Here is a 23,976-nt window from a genome sequence, read left to right as displayed (position 1 = left end):
ATACCGTGCTGTTAACCCTACTCGCATGATAGACCAATCCCAATAAGACACTGGAGGACATGGTTTATTGCTAATGCAGCATGGTTTTCTTTATGTAGCTAGGTCATGGATCAGTTCAAAACTTTCTGCAATAGAGAAAGTGATACCTGTGGGTATTCTAGACTGCTTATGACAGGGAAACCAACCTAGCTCAAGACTGAATAAACAGCACATGACCATCCTGGTGATCAAATGAGCTGTAGCAAGAATATGAGTTCCTGGATCAAATAAACCCATAGAATCTCCATAAAATATAGCAAAAATTACAGACTGGTCCCAGAACCTTTCATATCCTAAGCTTCTTCTCTAAGAAGCTCTTTTTCAAAGTCTCTCTCTTTTTCCAGAGATGAAGCAGAACATGCTGACATAGACAATTTGACAAAAGCATTTTAATGCTTCTGTATTAATGCAGTTGCATAAAAATGAACATGACAAAATGTTAAAAGCACAATTTTTTTACTCAATAACGCGAATAACAGAAATCGAGCTCTACTCCATTCCTGATCCCCTCCTCTACCCCACTCCAGGAGACATATCCAGTAATAGGCTAAGAATCAAGGATAGAGTGGTGGTATCTGTTTTTCACATTACTTAGAACATTTTTTTTAAAGCAGAGTATTTTATGAGGTTTTTTAAGGAGGCTAAAAATATCTCCAAAAAGCCACATTCTAATGTTATATAGCTAGCCATAGAACATGACCCACTTCCACTCTATCAGAGACTGAATCTCAGAATTTCAGGATGAGATAGTAAATCAATATTCACCTTGCAACTTTTCTCTAACTTCCTTCCTGGGCAAGGGACAGGACATGTGAATTTGGTGAAAGATCCTGAATCAGCACTGAAGACAACATCATCCGAGTTGAACGCCTTGTGATTGGATGAAACAATATCACCTGCCATAGGCTAAAAAGGCTTATCTGATAAAGCACAGGATTCTGATATTGAAAGGTGATTAAGGAAGTCGGAGCATGTTAAATATTAAGCACTTCTTGGAATGTGAACACTGTGCTAGAGGTTGCCGCATCATAGGAAATGAATCTTCAGAGGACCTCAAGGTCTTTGGCTCTAACACTGCTGAAGCACAAAAATGTCAAACTATCTAAATGAGTTCCAGAACCAACACTAAAAGGAAACATGACTGCTTGAGGGCACGCCTCACATCCCCAGATGTTTTCTATTCAGGCTCCAATCCCATTGCCCTCCAACACCATCAGCTCCTGGGGAAATACAGTTAAATCTGTCATCTTGACAACCTTCAAATGAAGACTCTCCTTTGACTTTGTATTTGTTCTTATTGGAAAATTTTACTCTCCCTCCTCCATAATAGTATCAGATTTCTCTGATTCTTCCTGATGCTGCCACAAATACCTAGTCTACGTATTCTATAAATATTTGTTGAGCACCTACTATGTGCCAGCCCTATTTGGGGCACTAGAGAGGTAGATGCAGTGACTAGCAGGCTTTGACATTCCTTGTCAAACAACCAAAACCATGATTTCAGCAATATTCGACTTTGCTGACTTTAAAGTCCACGGTGTCTCTTCACAATACTGGGATAGTCTTTTTTGCCTGCCACTGGTACTGTGTAACTCATATTCCTCTAGCCTGCAAGAATTTCCACTCCTAGAGCATCTGATTGCCCCTTCTTAAAGAAGAATGGCCAGACTTACTAGTTTCTATTTCAGGAATTTCCATCCTCAACTATCAGACAGTATAGCCATCTCCAATCCTCTGTGTACCACATCCAACTTACCGCCCACCTTTTCAGATACACCCATTCCAATCTTACATCCATGGTCTCTATTAAAGCATAACAAAATAATATATATTGTTATATTATTATTTGTAGATAACCCAAATAACACTACATGCCTGTCCACTTGTGGCTCTGAACATCGAGAAATACTTGTCTTCCACCTCTGCCTCATTCAAATACCCTCCTCATATTCATCCTCCTTTTTCTTCTTCTCCTCCTCCTCCTCCTTTTTCTCCTCCTTCCAAGATGTTCTCAAAGCCCAAATCCCTATAAAGATTTTTCAACTACCTCTAGAATTAACGTTTTAAAAAAAAAATGTTGTTATGATATCTACATACTCCAAAATATAATACTTACATTTTGAAAACCAATTGTGTGTGTTTATACCTGAAAGGTATTCCTATGTTTCTGATAATTGAAGTGCTTATGTTCATTACTCCACTCTATATTAGTGTAGGTAATCTAGGTAATCTCTTCTTCTTTTTTTTCTTTATTTTTTTTTGAGACAGGGCCCGAGGCTGGAGTGCAGTGGCACAATCTTGGCTCACTGCAACAACATCTGCCTCCTGGGCTCAAGTGATTCTCTTGCCTCAGCCTCCTGAGTAGCTAGGATTACAGGTGCACTCCACCATGCCCAGTTAATTTCTGTATTTTTAGTAGAGATGGGGTTTCACCATGTTGGCCAGGTAGGTCTCAAACTCCTGACCTCAAGTGATCCACCTGCCTCAGCCTCCCAAAGTGCTGGGATTACAGGCATGAGCCACTGTGACCAGCCGGTAATTTCTTTTGTGTAAGATTACTTAGCAAATGGTCATTGATATTTGCTATTTGAATTACAATAAGACAATACTGTTCCACCACTTCTACAGAAGCTTATGACTTGGAAGATAAAAGAAAAAGAAATTAGCAAGTACAGATTTCTTATCTTGGTTTCATTTGGTATTAGATTGTTAGATTTAGGGAGAGGAGGGCTGGAGGGATTTTTTTGAGAAGCAATGGGTTTTTCTGTGTGTTTTTATTGGACAGAGCACTGGATCCAGAAAACTTAGTATATAAGTCATCGATGTTCTCTTAGGAATTGGCCCTGCACCCTTGAGAAACCACTCCACGTCTCTGCAAGACAACTCTTCTCACAGGAAAAATGAAAGAGTTGGGCTAGAAGGTTATTTTATCCCCTCAGAGTACAACTATTATTCATAGTTTCCCCAAAACTGTACAAATTACCTGTAAAATTACCTAGGCAGAAAGGTATGCCTAGATCATAATCCCTTCACCTCCAATTTGTATTTACTGATATTCCAGGAGTTGGAAGATATTCTGAGGCCTTCAGGATATTTCACTGATAGTAAGCAGCAACAAAAACGCAATATTAAAAAAAAGGTATCATTCCATTACTAAACCTTGGTGCACACCCTAAGAACTATCTCAGACATTACCAGAGGCACTACTAAATGGGCAATGAATCACACCGCATTAACTCCTGGGCAACATTAACAATATAGAGAAACAACCCAATACATTCAGGATCATAAATATTCACAAAACATCACATTATTATCACTTAAATTTATCCACAGGTAAATTGGATTAATTGGATGCAAATGAACATTGGGGAAATTAAAGGCCACTTAAAGTTTTCATTTAGCCCTTACATAGGGTCAAAAAGGCAGCCCACATAAAGAGGGGAGTGGGCAGGTGCTATACATCCTAATCCTAGCTTTCAACCACAGCTGGGATTTAGAGGTACAAAGAGAAAGAATAAAACACCTGTGTGGAGGATGGGATAATATAATAAAGGGGACCAGTCTCATCTAAATGGTGCTCTTCGACTGGGAACTCAGTAAGTTTCCTTAATGCACTGGGCACAAACCATCCCCCTACCTGCAGTTAAAAGAATGCACGAGATACTGGCCTACACATTCTGTGAGCTTGCAGTCAAGTTGATGAGAAAATGAACCCATGTTCAACCCACAATTAAGAAAATGGTTACATGCTAAACTCTTACAGACTCATGAATTCATATAAATTCAGAGAGAGAGAGAGAGAAAGAGAAAATAAATCCTACAGCCTGGAGTTATCAGATTTCCTAAGAAACAATGGGGAGGTCAAGAAGTCCGTGCTGGAATTCCGACTCTGGCCATGCCCCTGGCTTTTTAGTGGCCTATGTTGCCAGTACGACAGGAATGGACAGCTTCACAAAGCCCAGGAATCTTCTACATGGCAAATACAAAGACATGATATACACGGTGAGTAAATGAACACTTTAAGTGCTTGTAGAAGAATAATGTCATTCTCAGTAATGGAGATGTTGAGAACTAAGAAAGAAAAGGGTGGCAATTTTGCCATGAATAATTCCAATTGAGGATGGTTTTATTCGAGCAATAACACCGGGCTCTTCCTACAGTTAAGAGACAGACTCAATTAGGAATGTACCCTGTGGGCATTCTGTGCAATTGCCATCCAAGGGACAAACTGCACTCAATCAGCACAGAAAGGACGGCTACCGTGCATCAAGCTTACAGCTCAGCTCACCAGCCTAGTAAAAGCTCCATAAGGTGCAGCATCTAAAACATAGGCAGATTCCATTAACAGTTGGGTCAGACACACAAAAATGTATTCATCTTTATAGCGATTTGTACTGTGTAGAGTTGGAAAGAAGGAGAGCAGTGTTTGTTTCGAAGCCATTCTCCAACTATCTCTTTCCAGGTCCATTCCCTGCTGACCACGGTAGCCTCCTAAAGGGCCCCCTCTTTTGCTCTCTCCAAATTCCCAAAGCTAGATTCTTCCTGCTGCTAGATTAAGCCCTAAAATATAACCGTGACTATGCCTCTCTCCACCCTGCTTAAAAGCCTTGCACGGTTCCCAGCCCTTCCTCATGGAGTCTAACTCCCTTCTCTCTGTGTTTCCTGTCTTATTTTCCACTATTATCTCAGCCTGAAGCTCTAAAAACTGAATTACCCAGCACATCCTGCACTTATCTCCAAGTGTCGATCTTTGCCATGGCCAGCCCCACCCTGAGGTTGAATGCCCTTCCCCCGTCTTCCCCAGCCCCATTGCAAAGTTCTAGAAACATGTCCATGAATTCTCTGGTATCTCTTCTTTTGAGAGATGGGACCTAATTGCCCTCCTCTTGAATGTGGGATGGACTTAGTGGCTCATTTCTAATGAATAGAATGAAGCAGAAGTGATGAAAATGCCCTCAAACCTAGATGCTGCCTCCTCCGTATTATTTGTGTGCTTGCTGTCATTCTCTCTTTCTCTTTCTCTCTCTCATTGCTGGCGCCTTCAGACCTTCAGGTGACCACTGGCCAACAACTTGACTGCAACCTCATGACAGCCCTGAGCAGAACCCCTGGCTGAGCTGTTCCCAAGTTCCTGCCCTATGGAAACTGCAAAATAGTAACCATTTGTTGTTTTGAGCCACTGTGTTAGGGAGGTAATTCGTTATGCAGCAATAGATAACTAACAGTAATAATAACTAGCTAATAGGTAAATATTACATAAACTGACTCATTTTCAAATGTCTAAATCCTAAGTATGATTTAACTGTCAGATTAAATGTCTCCTCCTCCATGGATCACTCCTAGCTCACCTCGGTAGAAATAGTGTCTAAAATCACATAAGGTAAAACTGTACCTCTCTTGTAGAATTTCATATCTCTATTATAGTGGCATGTATGACTTGCACAATTTTCTGTCTTATTGGAAGTTAAGCTCCTTGAGGAAGTGGTCCCAAATTTTTTCTCTTGCTATCTCATCAGAGGAGCTAGGTGCATTTTTTTTAAATGTGATAAATATTTATCGAGAGAATGAGCACCCGGATTTCAAATTAAAGTTTATTTCATTGATTGAAACCTTATTTGTGTTTATTGTTATGATATTAGTTAAAAGTTCTATGTGACTGGCCTGGTGCAGTGGCTCACGCCTGTAATCCCAGCACTTTGGGAGGCCGAAGCGGGTGGATCACGAGGTCAGGAGTTTGAGACCATCCTGGCCAGCAGGTGAAACTCCGTCTCTACTAAAAATACAAAAAATTAGCCGGGCATGGTGTCACACGCCTGTAGTCCCAGCTACTTGGGAGGCTGAGGCAGGAGAATTGCTTGAATCTGGGAGGTGGAGGTTGCAGTGAGCCAAGATCGCGCCACTACACTCCAGCCTGGGAGATAGAGCAAGACTCCATCTGAAAAAAAAAAAAAAAAAAACGTTCTATGTGACTGCAGAAGCAAAAGACCATATAAAAAGTGTCTTATCCCTTCATAACTTTCACAAAAAGAGAAAACTTCCCAGGGTATAATAACTAATGTATCCAATTTACAAGCTCATTAGGTAAGAGGAATTAAAATATAACCATTTTGGTGTTGGTCCTTGTACAAAGCTGATACAGAATTGAAAGTAGGGGCGTGGAAATCAAGAGATGACTAGTTCCTAACCAGATAATAAAGTCCTTGCCAAGTTTTCCTCCAATTGAACAGAAACTTTTCTTTTTCACATTGTTTGTGAGCTGGCATCATCTCCTAGACCATTTCCACGCTCCTTAGTGGAGCCTTCTTGAATTTGCTTTGTACAATATTAACGAAGCATCAACAGCAACATATGAAAAGTGAATAAGTATTTTTTATTATTTGTATCTAAAGCCCAGGCCTCCCGTTTCCTCTGAGTAATGGAAAATGTGAAAATGGATTATGAAGTGAGCATGAAATGTTCAGAGCATTTTGGCTTTTAAAAATGAAAGCACAAAAATCACTGTGTTTTGCTGGAATTGTGTAAAGGGAAGGATCCTTCCTGCCAGCCCTTGTCTTTGCCACTGGTAAAAGGAAAAGCTGTCAAAGCCCTTCTCTCTGCTTCCTTTGACATATTTCTAGAATGTCTATTATCACCCAATGTTCAGTGCTCAGTGGAGCTCAGATTCAGGCAGGAACAGCCGGAGAAGACAAATCGTATCCAACTCTTACGCTATCAGATCTGATCCTTGATCTGAAGCAACTATAATAAATGTATTGAGACATTTTGTACAGGGATAATTGTTTTCATTGTAAATCAGTATTCATTTACAGATTATTAGATACTGTAAAACTTTTATTTGTGTGTGGATGGTTATGCATTCTTGACACATAAGACATCAAATCAGCTGGCTCCCTTCCCTTTCCCAAGCAACTAAGACAACAAAAAAACAGTGAGTGCCTGAGTTCCAGTCACTCCCATCTGGCTTTCCAATGTTAAGATAATATCGTTCCGTTCACAATTTTAATAAAGTAAAAGAAAAAAAACAGTGTCATAGTCTTAGTTTCCCAAGTACATCCTTAGAATTTTGACTACTATTGTTCCAACTCTCTGCTCCCAAAATGGGGATAACATTTTAAAAGACTGGAAACCCTTTAAGGAGTGTTCTTCAGACTGTCAGGCATTCAATTATAGAGCACCTCTGCATTATTTCCACACTAGATAAATGAAATAAAGATTTAGGCAATAATTCAAAGAATTTAATCAATGTTAGCCATCAATATAGGTCATTCAAGACAGTATAATTTTAGTCTTTGGTAGTAAATGCTTTCAGCCTGGATTTTCTAGATAAACAACTCTATATTTCTCTTTGTCGATGTGAACGAAGCTTTAGGGGGAATAGGGGAAACTTTACCTTCTTTTAAATTAGACATACCTGACATTCACATTGCCACTCTTAATAGCACATTGTATCCAAACCAAACTAATGGATTATAATGCAATGTTGTTATGAATTTTTTTATGAGCAGTGAAACTAGGCTTTCCCCACATCTGACATCTTGGTTCGTTTAATCAACATCACCCCAAGCCCTGCTGAATTTTAACTGGCAGAAAGTCATCAACAGCACAGCCATAGATTAAAGCAATGCCTATCCTAATACAACTTCCCCCAAATGGAAATGTGGCAAGCTAGGACAACAGAAGTCCTAGCTAAGTCAAGAGGGAGAAAAAGACGCAGAGGAAATCCATAGCGCTCCGTGAGGGAATTCAACCATCCTGTGGTTGTCTAGAAAACACTATAGGAAAGCGCATCTAATATATGGAGGAAGATACTGACCAGCTGTGATTCTGTAAGGCTGCGTTAAAAAAAAAAAAAAAAAAAAAAAACTTTTCAGTGAACGATTAAAGATAAACCTAAACTATTTTCAGTATAAAAAAAAATCCACTTGTCACATTGGTCTTTTGATCACGTCTACAAAAATGACAATCACTACCAAGAAGGTGACTGGACATCCTGGCTGCCAAGGAAAGGGCTGGCTTGTGCCTGCCATCCTGAATCAATAACAGTGTCACCTTTCACTATCAGAAATATTCCAGTTTGGACAACCAATTTTACAGTCACCATAATTTTTAGTGTATTACTATTTAGAGGGAAATAACAATGACATAATAAATACATGTATAACCTTAAAGAAAACCTTCCATCTACTTCCTTCATTCTGATATTCCTCAGTCTTGATGAGAGTATCCAATAAGTGTACTGTTAACAGCAACTTTCAACTTGACCCTTCTACTCCAGCTGACAGAGGTTTTTTTTTTTCTCTCTCTCTCTCTCTATCCTCTATCTGTATCATCTCTATCTCTGTCATCTCTATCTCTATCTCCACATATACCACAATTTCTTTCTGGTAGTGCCTTTACATATTTGCCCAACCATCCCCCAAACAAGAATCAGCTCTTGCTTGCCAGTGTACTTTATCCAATACCAAGACCAAGACTCACTTTCTCACTTTCTCTTATGGATTCGAGTTCATTCTACCTCACTGGGCAAAGATTGTAGAGATAAAAGTGTATTTTTTAATGTATATTATATTTATTTGCTCAGACGTAACTATTAATATAAATTGGGTGGAATATAGATACAAAGTGACAAAATCTACTGTCCAAGCTTGGGTGCATTTAAGGAAACTCTAGCTGCTGACCAGGAGCTCCACTGCTCTGCCCGCTCACTAGAGAAGCTTGGAGACCACCTCCACCTGGGGGACTCGCAGTACCCCACCCTTCTGCTTAAAGGGCACTGTTCCCGATACTGCCCAACTGCAAAGAAAAATTGTTGGCCTCATTTTTCTCATTTATTTTTAATTTCCTTTATTTTCTGTAAACTTTTGTAAACCTTCTTCAATCCTTCTGCCTCTAGGTGTGAAACACATGAATGTCAAGCATAGCTCTTGCCTACATAGATCATAACATTTCGGAGAATTGGGAAAATAAGAACCATATAGATATAGTACAAAATACGGTGTAGTAAGTACCATGAAATAGCTACAAAGTGTATTAAGGTTTTAAAAAAGAAAGAAATCACTTCCATTAAGGCAGGTATAAGACAAAGAACTAACAGTGGATAGGACTAAAATTGTGTCGTCTTGAGGTTATAGAATAAGGTTACATACATGGTAGAAATGTTGAGGGGGAGGGACAGGCAGTCCAGGTGGGAACAGCATAAATAAAATTATGGGGGTTAGAAAATGGAGAGCATGACTGAAATAAAACAGTCATTCTAACTAGCAGAATGACTATTTAGCAGTAAGACATGGCCTGTCTAAAAGGGTAGATTTCTTATTTGCTTAACGTATCTAGGGAGATCAAGTTAAGAAAGAAAAATGTATATATTCACAGCATGTGTGTGTATGTGAGTGTACCTATGATTTTGCTGAAAATGTACATGATTATTAAATACTCATTTACAAAATGCACAGATTAAATAGCCTCCTACCGCACACATTTATACAATGGTTCCTTTCTGCTCAGATAAAGAGAAAATCAGCCAGGAGCTCCAAAGAGACCTACTCTATCAAAGATTCAAATTCCATTTGTGAGAACCAGGAAATGAAAGCGTCTCAGATCCACACTCCTGTAAAATTTTATAAGGGCATGTTTGGCAGCTCTGATCTGAGGCTCACGCTGCCCGACTCAGATCAAGCTGCATTTGCGAATCCAGTGCTGGAGGGAAGGGGAGTTTGGGAGAAGCGATTACTGGGTTGCATCCGAGACACCATTGTATCTCCTGCATTCGGTGACAGAGTCTCACTTTTCCCCACTGTAAGTCTCAGTCAGTTTGATTGATGCACAGAACTGTTCCTCTCCCTCCTCCCTGGGGAGGGAAGGGAAGATGAAGTGCAATACTGCAGAGAGAAAAGTGGTTTTATACACATCATCTTAATTTTCAATGATGGAGAAAGAAGAAAAAGAATAGGAATTCTAAGTAGCAGAGAAAGGTTCAAGGTTAATTTGATTGGCAATATATGAAATGCCACTTACCTCAGGCCATTTCAAATTGCCCCTCCTTCTCTCCACAATGAATGAAATGATTCTTTCCAAAGACAGGGGGATCAACTGATAATGGCTGCTATTACATATTCATATACCACTTTGCATTCTGCAGCTTACTTGGCAGGAATTCTTACAAGTCTCTGTTCACAGATGCTCTGTCAGGGAGGTGAGGTTGGAATTCAGTGAGCTCTCACAGGCACTTTTCAGTGGACAGAAGGACAGAGACGGGACAGTAGGTAGGGGTTGCCTGGAAGAGATCACACCTGAGCTGCACAGGTGATCTGTTCCTCCACCTTGCCTTCGTTGCCCATCCCACTCAGTCCATACTGGGGGTCTTGCTTTCCAAAGACAGGGTACTTTTATTTAAGAACACGTCTTGTAACCGATAGTCTTAATAACAAGTATGTCTTAGTACCAGCATGAGGCTGAAAAAAATTATTTTGTGCTTTAAAAAAAAACTGTGGTACCATCACAAAGAAGATGAGGAAAAGAATACTAAAATAATAATAATGTGGAATAATTAACTTTCTATGTTAAGGATGGTTTCCTGATCGTGGAAAAAGTAAGGAGAGGTTTTTATTTTAAGGAATTTTTAAAAAGAAAAAGAGGAAAATTTATGAGTTTTTAAGGGTTGAGTTTCTGAGTTGTGATGCAACTAACTCACACTTATTGGAGCATAATCCTAATGACATTAGGGTAAAATCAATTCAACCAATACTCATTCTCTAACACGCACAAGGAAAAAGGCTGGCAAGTTTTATTCCCATACAAGCCAGTTTAGGTCACAAAACAAAAGACACAGCCAGAGACAGGGTTCCTAAATACAGCTGGAGGGAAGTTGGAAAGAAAATATGGATGGATGGCTGAGTGCATGTTCACTGTACCTTGGAAAAAGAACATAAAGCCTAAGGAATCATTAGCTTCATGTTTTTAACTCTCTCTCTCTCTCTCTGTCTCTCTGTCTCTCTCTCTCCCTCTCTCTCCCAGTTATCTTGTGACACGGCCAATTGCTGAGTTGCTATTCATTATTAACTCTCTTCCTTCAAGGTCAGTGATTGCCCTGAGTGTGATGACAGTGCTCAAGGTAACGCACGATTCAGATAAACCTTGAAATGTTGACCCATCATAAGTTCAGTGTAATTAAAAGGTGTGCCTATGCCCAAGCCCACTGTTTGAAACCTAATGTCTCTGCACTTACCCAGAGATTTTCTTCATGGGCAATTTTTACAAAGTACTAAAAATCTGCATGAAATTAATGACTGCAAATTAGCTTAAGCAAATTTTTTAAATTAACTCAGTAACAGTCCTGATTTAAATTTAGCAAGAAAGTAGCTTTTTATTTATTTACAGCTGGAGAATATAAGGTAAATTCAAATAATTTAAGATCAAACTACTGCCCCGTTTGTGAGGTCTGGGGTTTGACATGCAGCAGTGGCTTTTGAAGAATGGTTCCTTGGAGTTATTCTGACCACAGCTGTTTTCAGTGCGATTGATTTTTATTACAAATGGGATTGGTGCTCCTCAACATAGAATGTAGAGAGAGAGAAAACATGATAGCGAGAGAGTGGAAGAGACAGAAAGACATTTCCCCTGAAACTACTCTAGAACAGTCTTACCACTCCCCTCTAAACCTCACTCCAGGATGCCAGGATGCATGCTGGCAATTTATGTCTCATGGGGCACTCAAGTCCATCATTTCAGAGACAAGAAGCAAAATCCTTACTCTAAGAGAAGAGTTGATTCCTCCAAGTTTAGCAGGAAATCAAACTGAAATGGTTGAACTTGAACAAGGAAACATGCTTAAGAACCAGAAATATGTCTGGATAAACTAAATTCATTTCAATAAACACCTTTCTCGGGGTTTATTCTTTAACATAATCAGAGTATCTAAAATACCTCTGTCACCCTGAATGGCAAAACCAAAAGCAAATAACCAAAGAGATCTACGTTATGAAAGAAAAGCTTGCCCAAAAATGTGGAACCAACTTAAATGCCCATCGACTAATGAGTGTATAAAGAAAATGTGGTATATATACGCCACGGAATACTACTCAGCCTTTAAAAGGAATGAAATAATGTCTTTTGCAGCAACTCAGATGGAGCTGGAGGCCATTATTCCAAGTGAAGTAACTCAGGAATGGAAAACCAAAACCATATGTTCTCACTTAGCTCTCACAAGTGGGAGCTAAGCTATGAGTATGCAGAGACAAACAGAGTGATATTATGGACTTTAGAGACTCAGAAAGGCGAGGGTGGGAGGAGGGCTAGGGATAAAAACTACACATTAGGTACAATGTACACTACTCAAGTGATGAATGCACTAAAATCTCAGATTTCACCATTATATAATTCATCCATATAACAAAAAAAAACACATGGACCCCAAAAGCTATTGAAATAAAACAACAAAAAGAAAAAAAAGAAAAGCTTGCCCAGGTAGTGACTAAGATGATCTGCTACTTTTTCCATCAGAGCTTGGAGACAATGAAGGAAGCAGAGTAACACTGATCAAATCATTCCATAATCTCCAACGCATGAGCTCAGTTCCAACAATACTGTGACCTTCCGGGCTATTCTCCAAACTTTAGAATACTGCTACTCATCTACAAAATGGACATTCTAATACACACCTTCCAGGATTGTTGTGAGGATTAAATGAACCTGAAGCTTAGCACCAGGGCTGGCAGGCAGGAAACGCTCAATGGATAGATGTTGTTGTTATTACTGTCACATCTGTAATTTTTTACTCTAGAGTACTTAGCAATGAATTGATTTTATTGGTAAACTTGTATATTTGGACACAATCCTTTTCCTCCATGCATCCAAAGAATACAAAAATTGATTATTTGGCAAAAAGTAAATAAATAAAGCTTTTATTTTGTTTGTTTATTTATTTCTTTATTTATTTATTTTGAGATGGAGTCTCGCTTTGTCTCCCAGGCTGGAGGGTAGTGGCGTAATCTTCACTCACTGCAACCTCTGCCTCCAGGGTTCAAGCGATTCTCCTGCCTCAGCCTCCTGAGTAGCTGGGATTACAGGCGCCCACCACCATGCCCAGCTAATTTTTGTATTTTTAGTGCAGACAGGGTTTCACCATGTTGGCCAGGCTGGTCTCGAACTCCTGACCTCGGGTGATCTACCTGCCTCAGCCTCCAAAGTGCTGGGATTACAGGTGTGAGCCACCACACCCAGCCCAAATATACCTTTTAATTCAATGACTCTAAATAAGATCTCTCTCAAAGAGTATATGTTGAATGACTCCTACAATCCAGGCACTGTGCTAGGCTGAAAGATTAAAATCCCAGGTGATCTGGCCGGGCGCAGTGGCTCACGCCTGTAATCCCAGGACTTTGGGAGGCTGAGGCGGGTGGATCGCCTGAGGTCAGGAGTTTGAGACCAGCCTGGCCGACATGACGAAACCCCTTCTCTACTAAAAATACAAAAATTAGCCGGGGGTAATCACTTGAAGCTGGGAGGCAGAGGTTGCAGTGACCCGAGATTGTGCCATTGCAATCCAGCCTGGGCAACAGAGCAAGACTCTGTCTCAAAAAAAAAAAATCCCAGATTATCTGAGACAGCATCAGTGGATGCAAGTTTATCTGTGGCAATAGAAGGGTGAATACTGAGTGGTTCCACTTATGTGGGGGACCTGAAATAGTCAAACTCATAGAAACAGAAAGTAAAATGGCAGTTGCCAGAAACTACAGGAAAGGGAAACAGAGAGTTACTGTTCCACAAGAGTAAAGTTCCAACAGTTATAAAGGTGAACACCTGCTGCTCAGCAAGTATAAGCTCTAGAGATCTGCTATGCAATATTGCACCTATGAGTCAAGCGGGTCCATCTCATGTTAAGTGTTCTTTCTCACCCGGATGAAATAAGTAAATTGCTCTTAAAGATGACCTGTGGCTAAGGATGTTCTGAGACTGGAGAACAAGCAGCCTAGGTGGAGTCAACTCACAACTTCAGAGGCCTTGCCAGTCCAACTTCTAGACAAATAAAAGTAAATAAATGAAGCTTTCAATTTAGCAAGACTAAGAAGGTCTCTCTCAAAAGGATACAGGTGGACGCAAGTAAATGTAGGCCAAATAGCAATGTAATAAGTCAATCAGGGAGAACCTATCAGAAACAAAGTCAAGAAGATAAAAATATAAATTTACATAATGGAAACAGAGCATAAGGCAACACTAAGCCACTAGGACTGATGGTTATTCTATTGCCAAAGATCTCAAAAGACAAAAGCATGGTCTAGTCCTGAGTTTCCTCATAGAGGCCCAGATCTACTCACTTTTTTCAGCCATGCTGCTCCCACTGTCTTGCAAAGCACGTTTGCCTCAAACATATACACATTTGCAAGCTTGCCCAGGCCTTCGAGTACACATGGATGTTATAAATGATAAACCAGTGCCAGTATTAGTTTTAACTAACACATGAACCCTTTAGGAAAAGTAATGCATCACTAGCTTATGTGGTCTTTAATAATGACAGTTTATTTTCTGCCCCTTTTTGACATCATTCCCTAAAGGATCCCAATTTAATTCACAACAAAAAGTTGCTATGTGCCATACCAGGTTCTCCTTGTAATTATTCATAATATTTTAGGATAATTTTTATGGCTTTTAATGACTGCACTAGCCTTCTCAACCTCTCACTTTTACATTTTGAACACTGGCACAAATTTTAAATCTATTGAACCACCCATGGCTTCCCACAGCATTGCATTATAAGCATTATATTTTCCCTCTCTATCTTCTTTGTTTAAATCATCATTTGAGTACATAGTACACATTTATAAATTTCATCCTTTATCTGCATTATTGCTAACTTTTCATTTAGATCCTGCTTTTATAAGTACTCAAAAAAATCCGTAGTGCTATCATAGCAGGTGCTATTTATGAAATGTAAACGTTACCAACAATGCAAAAATGAAATTTAATTGTGAGTTGTATGATTTTGTAAGTACCAGGCCAAAAGCTAGGCACTTTACATGTATTATTTAATCTTTAGGAAAATCTTAAGAGACTCCAGTATCATCACACCCACTTTACAGAAGATAAACTGAGCTGGAAGACAGTAAGCAATCTGACAAGGTCACATAGTGGAGACGAGATAAAACTCAGAATCCATCTGTCTAGCTCCAAAACCTAGACTCTTAAGCATTGCACCATGTGCAGAAAACATTATGTGCTCTTTTATGCTTGCGCTTTTGTTCAAAATACTTGTCAATGTTGAAGTAGCCAAATAAAATCCACATACAATGGAATAAAGGCTTTGGCATTTTTAAGAACCTTTAAACTTTCTTTTTTTTTCTTCTAATGTACCCCCTTGCTATTACCTGGTTTATTCAGTCACAGTTAGAATGCAATAAATGGAGTAACAACACAAACAATACTGAAATAGCACACGTAGCCTAGCAAAAATCCATAGGAAAACAGAGCAACGTGAAAGCAAAGTCCGAAGACCCTCCCCTTGTATGGCCCTGCCTGCCCAGCACTCTGGCTGCCCGGCAATCAGCCACACACCACAGAACTTTGTGTTTCCGCCCACAGTGAAAATTTCCATATCTAAAATGTTATTATGGCTTCGTAGAACAATCTGTGTAAGGTCATATTTGCATAAGTCAAGTGTTCCACAATCTGTACAGCGTCTTTACCTAATGCAGGATTAAATTGCCGTGGTGGGTTCTAATTAACCCTCCAGATTGCCCTAAATGCCAGCCAGCATTCACTTAAAGAAGAGTGGCTGGAATATGGAAGCAGCAAGGCGGGGACCTGCAGCTGAGCTCTCCAGTACTCAAAGCCACCAAGGTCAGAAACCGAGGGAGAAAGACTCTTTTATTCACTCGTGTCCTTTTACGTAGTAAGTTAGTAGAAGCAGGGGAAAAGTCAGTGGGTGCATTGGTGACAAATGAGGGGACTTCAAAGGACTATGCATGGAGATATTACCAGATTGTCATCGATGCAGATGCTCTTTAGCCCAAGGGCTTCCAAACTGGATTTCCAGAAGTCCTGATTTCCTGCCTCAAGACTGCTTTAGAAGTGAGAGGCAAAGGCCCAGTTAGCATGGCCATAGGTCTTCAACCTTTCCTTCAACCAATGTGGCTCCCCTTTTTTCTGTCAGGCATGCTGGAATTTCATGCCTGGTTTGTTTGGAAGGAGTATCTAATGCTAAAGATGAAGTTAGAATGCCACTAATTCAGGACAACTTCTACCACTTACTTATATGAGGATGGTAAGAACGCCAGGCTCAGTATCTTGCCCAGTGAGTCAAGGCTGGAAAGTGGCAAGCCTAGACTGGAACCTAACAATTTGGATTTTGGGTCCAGAGCCCAACCAGCACATCTGGAACCTTTGTCCACCATTTCCTTTGCTTCTTTCTACTCCTGCTCTGGAAGTCTATTGTTATTTTTTCCGATTAGGTAAATGCATAAGTGAAATAAGGTGCACAGGTGATTCTTCCATCAAATCTTTAAAAGCGGGCAGACCTAGGAACTGTGTAAGGCACATGGTCTTTGGAACAGGGGTGCCTTTGATGAACTACCTCTGCTTCCAAATCCCATACGGATGAGTCCTGAGCATGTGCACATGAATCTGTCTAGCCTAATTCCTTCAGTGATTGTATTGTATAGTGTGCTAAGACATGCCATACAAAATATGTACATACAAAGACATGCCATACAAAATATGTACATACAAAATATGTACATATTTTGTCTCAATGTAAAACTTAGCCCCTCTGTAAAAGGCTGAGGAAACATCTATCCTACTGGGAATGCAGAATTACAGGGCTTTACAGATCACCCAGCCCAATTTGTGATGAACTTGTAGTTGATCTACAAGTGAGAAAATTGACACCCAGAAGTGTTCAGTGTTATCTTAAGGTCAATTAATATCCAAGCCAAGACTGAAGACCAGATCTACTGATTCCTGCACCAGCTCCTGTCCCACTACCCAGCCCAATTGTGTGCAGTCAAGGTTTTAATGCGTCTTGATATTCTTTCAGATGGTGGCCCCACTCAGAGCTGCACACATGACCTCACATACGAATACTTGGAAGCTAAAAGCAAAGTTACTTGGTTAGTTGCTTATTTCCAAGTATCTCTAAGGACATTTGCTATACATTCTCATGCATCCTCCTGCTTTCCTTCATGGTACTTATCACAATTTCATGTTATTTACTTTTCTAAAATGCATTTATTTATATAATGCATTTACTTATTTTTTTGTTTGTTTAGTTCCCTTCTCCATGAAAATATAACCTCCATGAGAACAGTGGCTAGTTTTCTGTCTTGTCTAACACTGCTATTTCCAGACCCTAACACACTGTCTACAACATAAGCCAAAGTTGAATGAATGAGCAAATGAGTAATTGAATGAATGAATGAGTGAATCTCACTACCCTGAAAATACTTCTATGACTATACTTGTTACATAGTATTTAAACCCTGCATTCACACTTCTGTCTCCCTTAATAAACTATAAGTTTCTTGAAAGTATCTGCCCTTTGTAGTGTTGGCAATACCTAGTTATGCCTTATTTATACAAAGAAGGAAATTAATAAATATTTGCCAAGTAAGTAGATTTATTCACTAATTAATAAAATCCTGGACATATAATAGGTACTCAAAAATATGTATTTACTGATTTACTGATTGGTTTGTTGGTTGATTGATGAGTGCTTGATAAAGCTCCACGAAAATCAAACATTTTCAGGGTGATATTTTTAGGGAACTATCAACCATCACAAAAACCTAATTTTTTTTTTTTTTTGAGACAGAGTTTCACTCATTGCTCAGGCTGGGGTCCAATGGCACAATCTTGGCTCACCGCAACCTCCGCCTCCTGGGTTCAAGTGATTCTCCTGCCTCAGCCTCCCGAGTAGCTGGGATTACAGGCATGTGCCACCATGCCTGGCTAATTTTGTATTTTTAGTAGAGATAGGGTTTCTCCATGTTGGTCAGGCTGGTCTTGAACTCCCGACCGAAGGTGATCCGCCTGCCTTGGCCTCCCAATCTGCTGAGATTACAGGCATGAGCCACCGCACCCAGCCATAACCTAATGTTTTTATAAGAATTTTTAAAATGTCTATTTGAGGACACAAAGAAGGGAACAAAAGATACCAGTGCCTACTTGAGGGTAGAAGGTGGGAGGAGGGTGAGAATTGAGAAATTACCTATCGGCTATTATACTGATTACTTGAGTGACAAAATTATCTGTACACCAAACCCCAGTCACATGCAATTTTCCCATGTAAAAAACCTGTACATGTATCCCTTTGACCTACAATAAAAGTTGGAAAGAAAAAGGTTTATATCTATAAAAATATGATTCCTCTGAATTTTATCTTTTTAGCCTCTTTTCTTCTCCACTAGTTAGATCAAAAATGTAACCACTTTGTAGAATATGTTTTCACTTTTGTTCAGGACACCGTGCAAAGGGAAGCCATTTAGGAGCAGGTTAAGGTGGGTTTCCTCTATACATGTCACTTCAAGTTCACTGTTTCATAACTTCAAAAACCAAAAAGGGGCCAAAGTTCAGGGTAACTACTTATGACTGTGAGCATCACAGCATGTAATAAAATAGTCACAGAGCTACTGTTTACTGGATTTGAGAAGGTCATTCTGAGTATGGTTCAAGGCTAAGTGCCTAAGTGTATCATGGGCAATGCCTTGGATTTCTCTGTACCTTTTAAGAGCATCTTTGCAAAGCAGGTGACAGCTGTGGAAAATAGAAAACACACACACACACACACACACAATCCATCTTTCCCACTAACATTTTGGCTTACTTTTAAAATTCTACAAGATCTATTCTACCAACTGGAAACAACAGAGGCACTTTCTCAACAGATATTGAGAAATAAAAAGGCAACAGGAGTTAGTCTTTGATCTTGCAGCCATATTACAGGTAGAATGAAAAGAACATGTTCTATTTGGGAACTGGTGTGTATGTGGAGATATACGTGCACATACACTCAATCTGCTGTTAACCCTGTGCTCAGAGGAAAGAATCTATGTATAATTGAAATCTATCACTGATTTCAAACATTTAATTTGATTTAATCCTTTTACTCTCTTTCTTCACCATACACCTTGCTAAAATGGTATTTAAGCTGCTTGCTAAAATGATATTTAAGCTGCTTTCTGTATCTGCCTCTGCCCTTCTATTGGTAAAGGAGTTCAGCCATGAGGTGGACACCATGGCATGAAATAACAAAGGTAAAATAAGGCCCGAATGATATCTAAACTGTTCCTCAAACCTGGAATTGCCAAAGGTTGTCCATATTGAGCATAGGTAACCTGCTGGACATACATGAAGTGTATGCTCCTACATGAAGTGTACAATATCCAGCAAGTTGGAGATTCTGTATATTTGGGGTCCCAGCAGGAGCCTAGGCTGGTAGTCACAAATACCTAGGCATGTCCAGTGAATTTGCAGAGTGAGCCCATCAGAAGCACATCTGGAAGAGGTGTGAAGGAGCTGCCTCTTAGAGACCCCACCAAAAGCAAGAGAATACAGGCAGAATGAGCATGAGCTTGGAGGAAAGCCTCGGTGTCTCAATGTCAGGAGGTTCCGAGCACAAAGGGTTCTATTATTCGGCTTTGTCTCCCAGTTTAGCCCACAGTAAACACCTGACTAAGGCCCGTAGCAAGAGAGGGAGAGTATGTGTGAGGGAGAGGGGAGGGGAACCAGAAAAGCTGTTTCACTAAAAACACACAGCTTAGGGAAATACCCCTTTTCCCCCTATCAATATTAAATAATAATAAAGATGGGGGAAGAGGGAGACAGAAGAGAGAGAGCAGTTCCTCCCTCTGCTCCACAATAAAATGTCATGCACATCCCATCGCCCCTGGGCTCCAGGACTTCACATGTACCAGAGATGGGAGCGATCTGCAAACACAGCCCAACCCGGAGGCTGCCTTGTTAAAGCCGGAGGACTGTGTTCACATCTGGCAGTGATAGACACACTTCTAAGCACACCTGAGGAATTTCTATGTATTTAAAGTGCTCTGTGAGCATCGTGGGACAAGTGAAATTTGGATTGTTCCTGTTAAAGTGCCCCATTTGTGTACCCACAATCCAACGAGGCCTGAGGAAACTCAAGAGATTATATACATGCCTTTATAATACATAAAAATTTTAAATGACCATCAAATACTTGTGAATTGGGATTTACAACCCATATGATCAAGTTCAGATTGCATTTTAACAAAATTTATTAGTTGTCTGCTTACATATAGCACACTGTGCTAAGTACTGTATGGGATGATAAAGATGTTTTAGGCTGGGCGCGGTGGCTCACGCCTGTAATCCCAGCACTTTGGGAGGCCGAGGCGGGCGGATCATGAGGTCAGGAGATCGAGACCACAGTGAAACCCCGTCTCTATTAAAAATACAAAAAATTAGCCGGGCGTGGTGGCGGGCGCCTGTAGTCCCAGCTACTCGGAGAGGCTGAGGCAGGAGAATGGCACGAACCTGGGAGGCGTAGTTTGCAGTGAGCCGAGATTGCGCCACTGCACTCCAGCCTGGGCGACAGAGCAAGACTCTGTCTCAAAAAAAAAAAAAAAAAAAGACGTTGTAAGCGTAGTCATTTTATACACCAAACATGATATATCATTGAATATGTATTTGCATACATTCATATATAACAACTCCTCCCCAACTTCAACTGAGATCACATGAAGTCGATTTCTGGCAACTCTAGACATTCAAGTCATTGCTATCAACTATGTAAATCAGTTAAAAAGGCCAGAAGGCTGCAAAGAAAATGGTTGTCAAGAAGTTAACGCACTTTGCTCTGAAGAAAGAGAAATAGAGTCACCCTTGAGTGAGAGGCCATGAGCTTAGTATGATGTACAAATTTCAGGTTACTGACTTGAAGTTTAGTTACCTGTATTCTTCTGGTAACCAACAGCATAAGAAGTGACAACTGACAGCAAAGGACAAGATGAAAGAAACAAAACACCACAACAATCCTGTGTCCTTGATTGAGGTGAATGGGCTGAGACATGTCCACGACCCCAAGGGCACACAAACATCAAAACATGTCAGTTTAATGTCTGATGTTCAGCTAATGTCTGAGTCATCAAAAGCAGGTAAGCTATGTTCTGTCTCTTACAGTAACCAAGAGACACGTAAACACAACACATTTAAGATTCCCATAATATTTTTTAATATGGCCAATTAACCACTTGAAGGCTAAAACACTGGAATATTCCTCACAGAACTATAGTTTGGAGACCTGGAATATCTAGCCAGAGTTAAACAGCAAGCTAGAGATAAAATCAAAATGGATCTCAGCATGGTGGCATGTGCCTGTAATCCAGCTACTCAGGAGGCTGAGGTGGGAGGATTGCTTGAGCCCAGGAGGTAGAGGCTAGCCTGGGCAATGTGGTGACACCCCATCTTAATAAAAATTTTTTTTTAAAACATGACACTTCAGGTTCTGATACCTGCCTGTAATATGAAAAGGAATGAGAGTTTGAAAATTCGATGGAACATAAACAATATTTTCATCTCCAGCCTCGTGTTTTGCAGGTAAACTCATTGAGATCTAGAGAGATGAGTGACTTACTCAAGGTCACAATTCAATGATGAGTAGAATCGAGACAAGAATACAGGTTTCTGACCAGCACTCCTCAAAACCATCAAGGTAATCAAGGACAAGGAAAGTCTAAGAAGCCGTCAGAGATCGCAGAAGGCTAAGGAGTCATGATAACTAAATGTAAGTGGTGTTCTGGATGGGGTCCAGGAATGGAGAAAGGACATTTGGGAGAAACTGATGGAATCAGAATATAGTATTGAGCTTCATTAAGAATAATGTACCTATGCTTGTTTCTTACATGTGACAAATGTGTCATGGTGATATAGGATGATTACAACGGGAGACACTGGATGAGAGATATAAGGGAATTCTCCGTACCATTGTTACAACTTTTCTGTATGTCCAAAGCTATTTTAAAATAAAAAGCTGATTTAAAACAAAAAGTTCTACTTCTAAATTAAAAAAAAAAAAAAATACCGTTCTCAAGAATTCTTTCCATCAAATCATGTTGTCTCTCTTCTAAGATAGTTGAATGGGACTTCCATTCCACAAACTAAAAACTGTCATTCAATCTCTGTTCATAATAGCCATGCTATTAATATTTGGAATAGCTCCTCCTCCTGCCTGCCTTCATCAAGTAAAAGTAAAGAAATTAGTCAGATTAACCCTCAATGAGCAAATGTACAGCTTTCAATACCTGCAGCAGATATTTTAAGCAACTGTTGCCACATATGTTTCCATCTGAGAGATACAGTGGAGGGAAAGTATATCCCACCCTTAGATGGTGGGAACAAGAGTATCAAAGGGAAATGGAGACAAGCTTGTGCACATCTACCTTTTCAACTTTTCAAACATGTGTTAAGAACCTGCTGTGTGTCAGAACTCTGCCCTCACTTCAAGTATACTAAATTCTTAAATGTAAATGGCTCAGACTCTCAAAACGGTGACCTCGAGTCTTCTAACAGTGCCCGTGAAATTTAATAATTGGGAGGCTAACACCAAATCTCATTTATTGCTGTTTTAAATGAAATAGATCACAGTTAATAAAAAGCCTGCAAATTAAAGTAACCCAGCAGTCTTAACTAGCAATTAAAATGACTCTTTTTTTTTCAATAAAAGGTGAAACCATATGCTACAGCAGATTTTTTGTCATGTATGAGATAAATGAGCAGTTTGGCTCAGCAGGGAATAATTCCAGTTCATATTGAAGGATCAGTTTCAGTATCAAAATTTCATTCTCTCAATGTCAGGATCCTTGATACCAATTACCTGAAGACACTTGGGCTCAAGAGCCATCCCTGTGAAAACACAAGCACAAGGTACATGCCCTCCTCATCCCTCCCCACACATCCCAATAGAGAGGGGGGAACTGAGAGTCTAACATTATCAGGGTTGTATTCAAAGCTTAAATTCTAACAAAACCTAACTGAGTCTCGCCCTCCTCACCAGGATTTGTGGGAGTATCCAACCTTGTAACAAATGTATGCAGGGACCAGGAAGCCGACTGGAGAGAAATGTGCATGGCCTCATCTGATCCAGATCGGTGTCATAAGAACACTTTGGAAGAAATAAGATTGGTCCTGGGAAGTGCCACTCATCTTTTAGGAGGAAAAGGATAGAAGCCCATGAAGCTGGACATAATGTACATGTGATATTAACCCGAGAGCATTCAATACCTTGCAAGCTCAGCTGTTTGGAATACTTCTTCCCAAGCTCTTCGACTTCCCTCAATGTCTTCACCTGAGTAGGTGGAAAGGGGAGTGAGTGGAGATACTGGTAGTGGCATACCTGACGGGAAGACAGAAAATCATTACTGATATCAGAAGACAGAAAAACAAGGTAAAAAGAAAGATAAATCTACTAGGTAGGTAGGTAGGAAGGCAGGCAGGCAGGTAGGTAGATGGATGGACTGACTGACTGATATGATTTGGATCTGCGTCCCCACCCAAATCTCATGTCGAATTGTAATCCCCAGCATTGGAGGTGGGGCCTGGTGGGAGGTGACTGGATCATGGGGGTGGATTTCCCCTGAGTGCTGTTCTTGTGATAGTGAGTTGTCATGAGATCTAGTTGTTTAAAAGTGTGTGGAATTTCCCTGCCCCACTTCCTCCTGCCCTTGCCAGGTAAGAACTGCCTGCTTCCCCTTTCCCTTCCACCATGAGTGTAAGTTTCCTGAGGCCTCCCTAGAAGCAGACACTGCCATGCTTCCTGCACAATCTGCAGAACCATGAGCCAATTAAACATCTTTTCCTTATAAATTACCCAATCTCAGGAATTTCTTCATAGCAGTGTGAGAATGGATAGATAGACAGACAGCTAGATAGATAGATAGATAGATAGATAGATAGATAGATAGATAGATAGAT

At 40.1% G+C, this 23,976-nt stretch overlaps 1 long non-coding RNA gene across 1 annotated transcript in view; it reads right to left on the bottom strand.

Annotated features, from left to right (window-relative positions):
* LOC131383334 (uncharacterized) overlaps window positions 1–23,976 on the bottom strand; it is a 49,236-nt gene that overhangs the window by 13,092 nt on the left and 12,168 nt on the right. The window contains exon 2 of the long non-coding RNA XR_009213318.1: window positions 23,287–23,398. This is a non-coding gene — a long non-coding RNA (uncharacterized LOC131383334). The remainder of the gene's footprint in view (window positions 1–23,286; window positions 23,399–23,976) is intronic.

The sequence above is a fragment of the Hylobates moloch genome, unplaced genomic scaffold (genome assembly GCF_009828535.3).
Source record: "Hylobates moloch isolate HMO894 unplaced genomic scaffold, HMol_V3 SCAFFOLD_4, whole genome shotgun sequence".
Taxonomy (NCBI): domain Eukaryota; kingdom Metazoa; phylum Chordata; class Mammalia; order Primates; family Hylobatidae; genus Hylobates; species Hylobates moloch.
The sequence above is the reverse complement of the archived record's forward strand: the minus strand, read 5'-3'. Positions and strand labels throughout refer to the sequence as shown.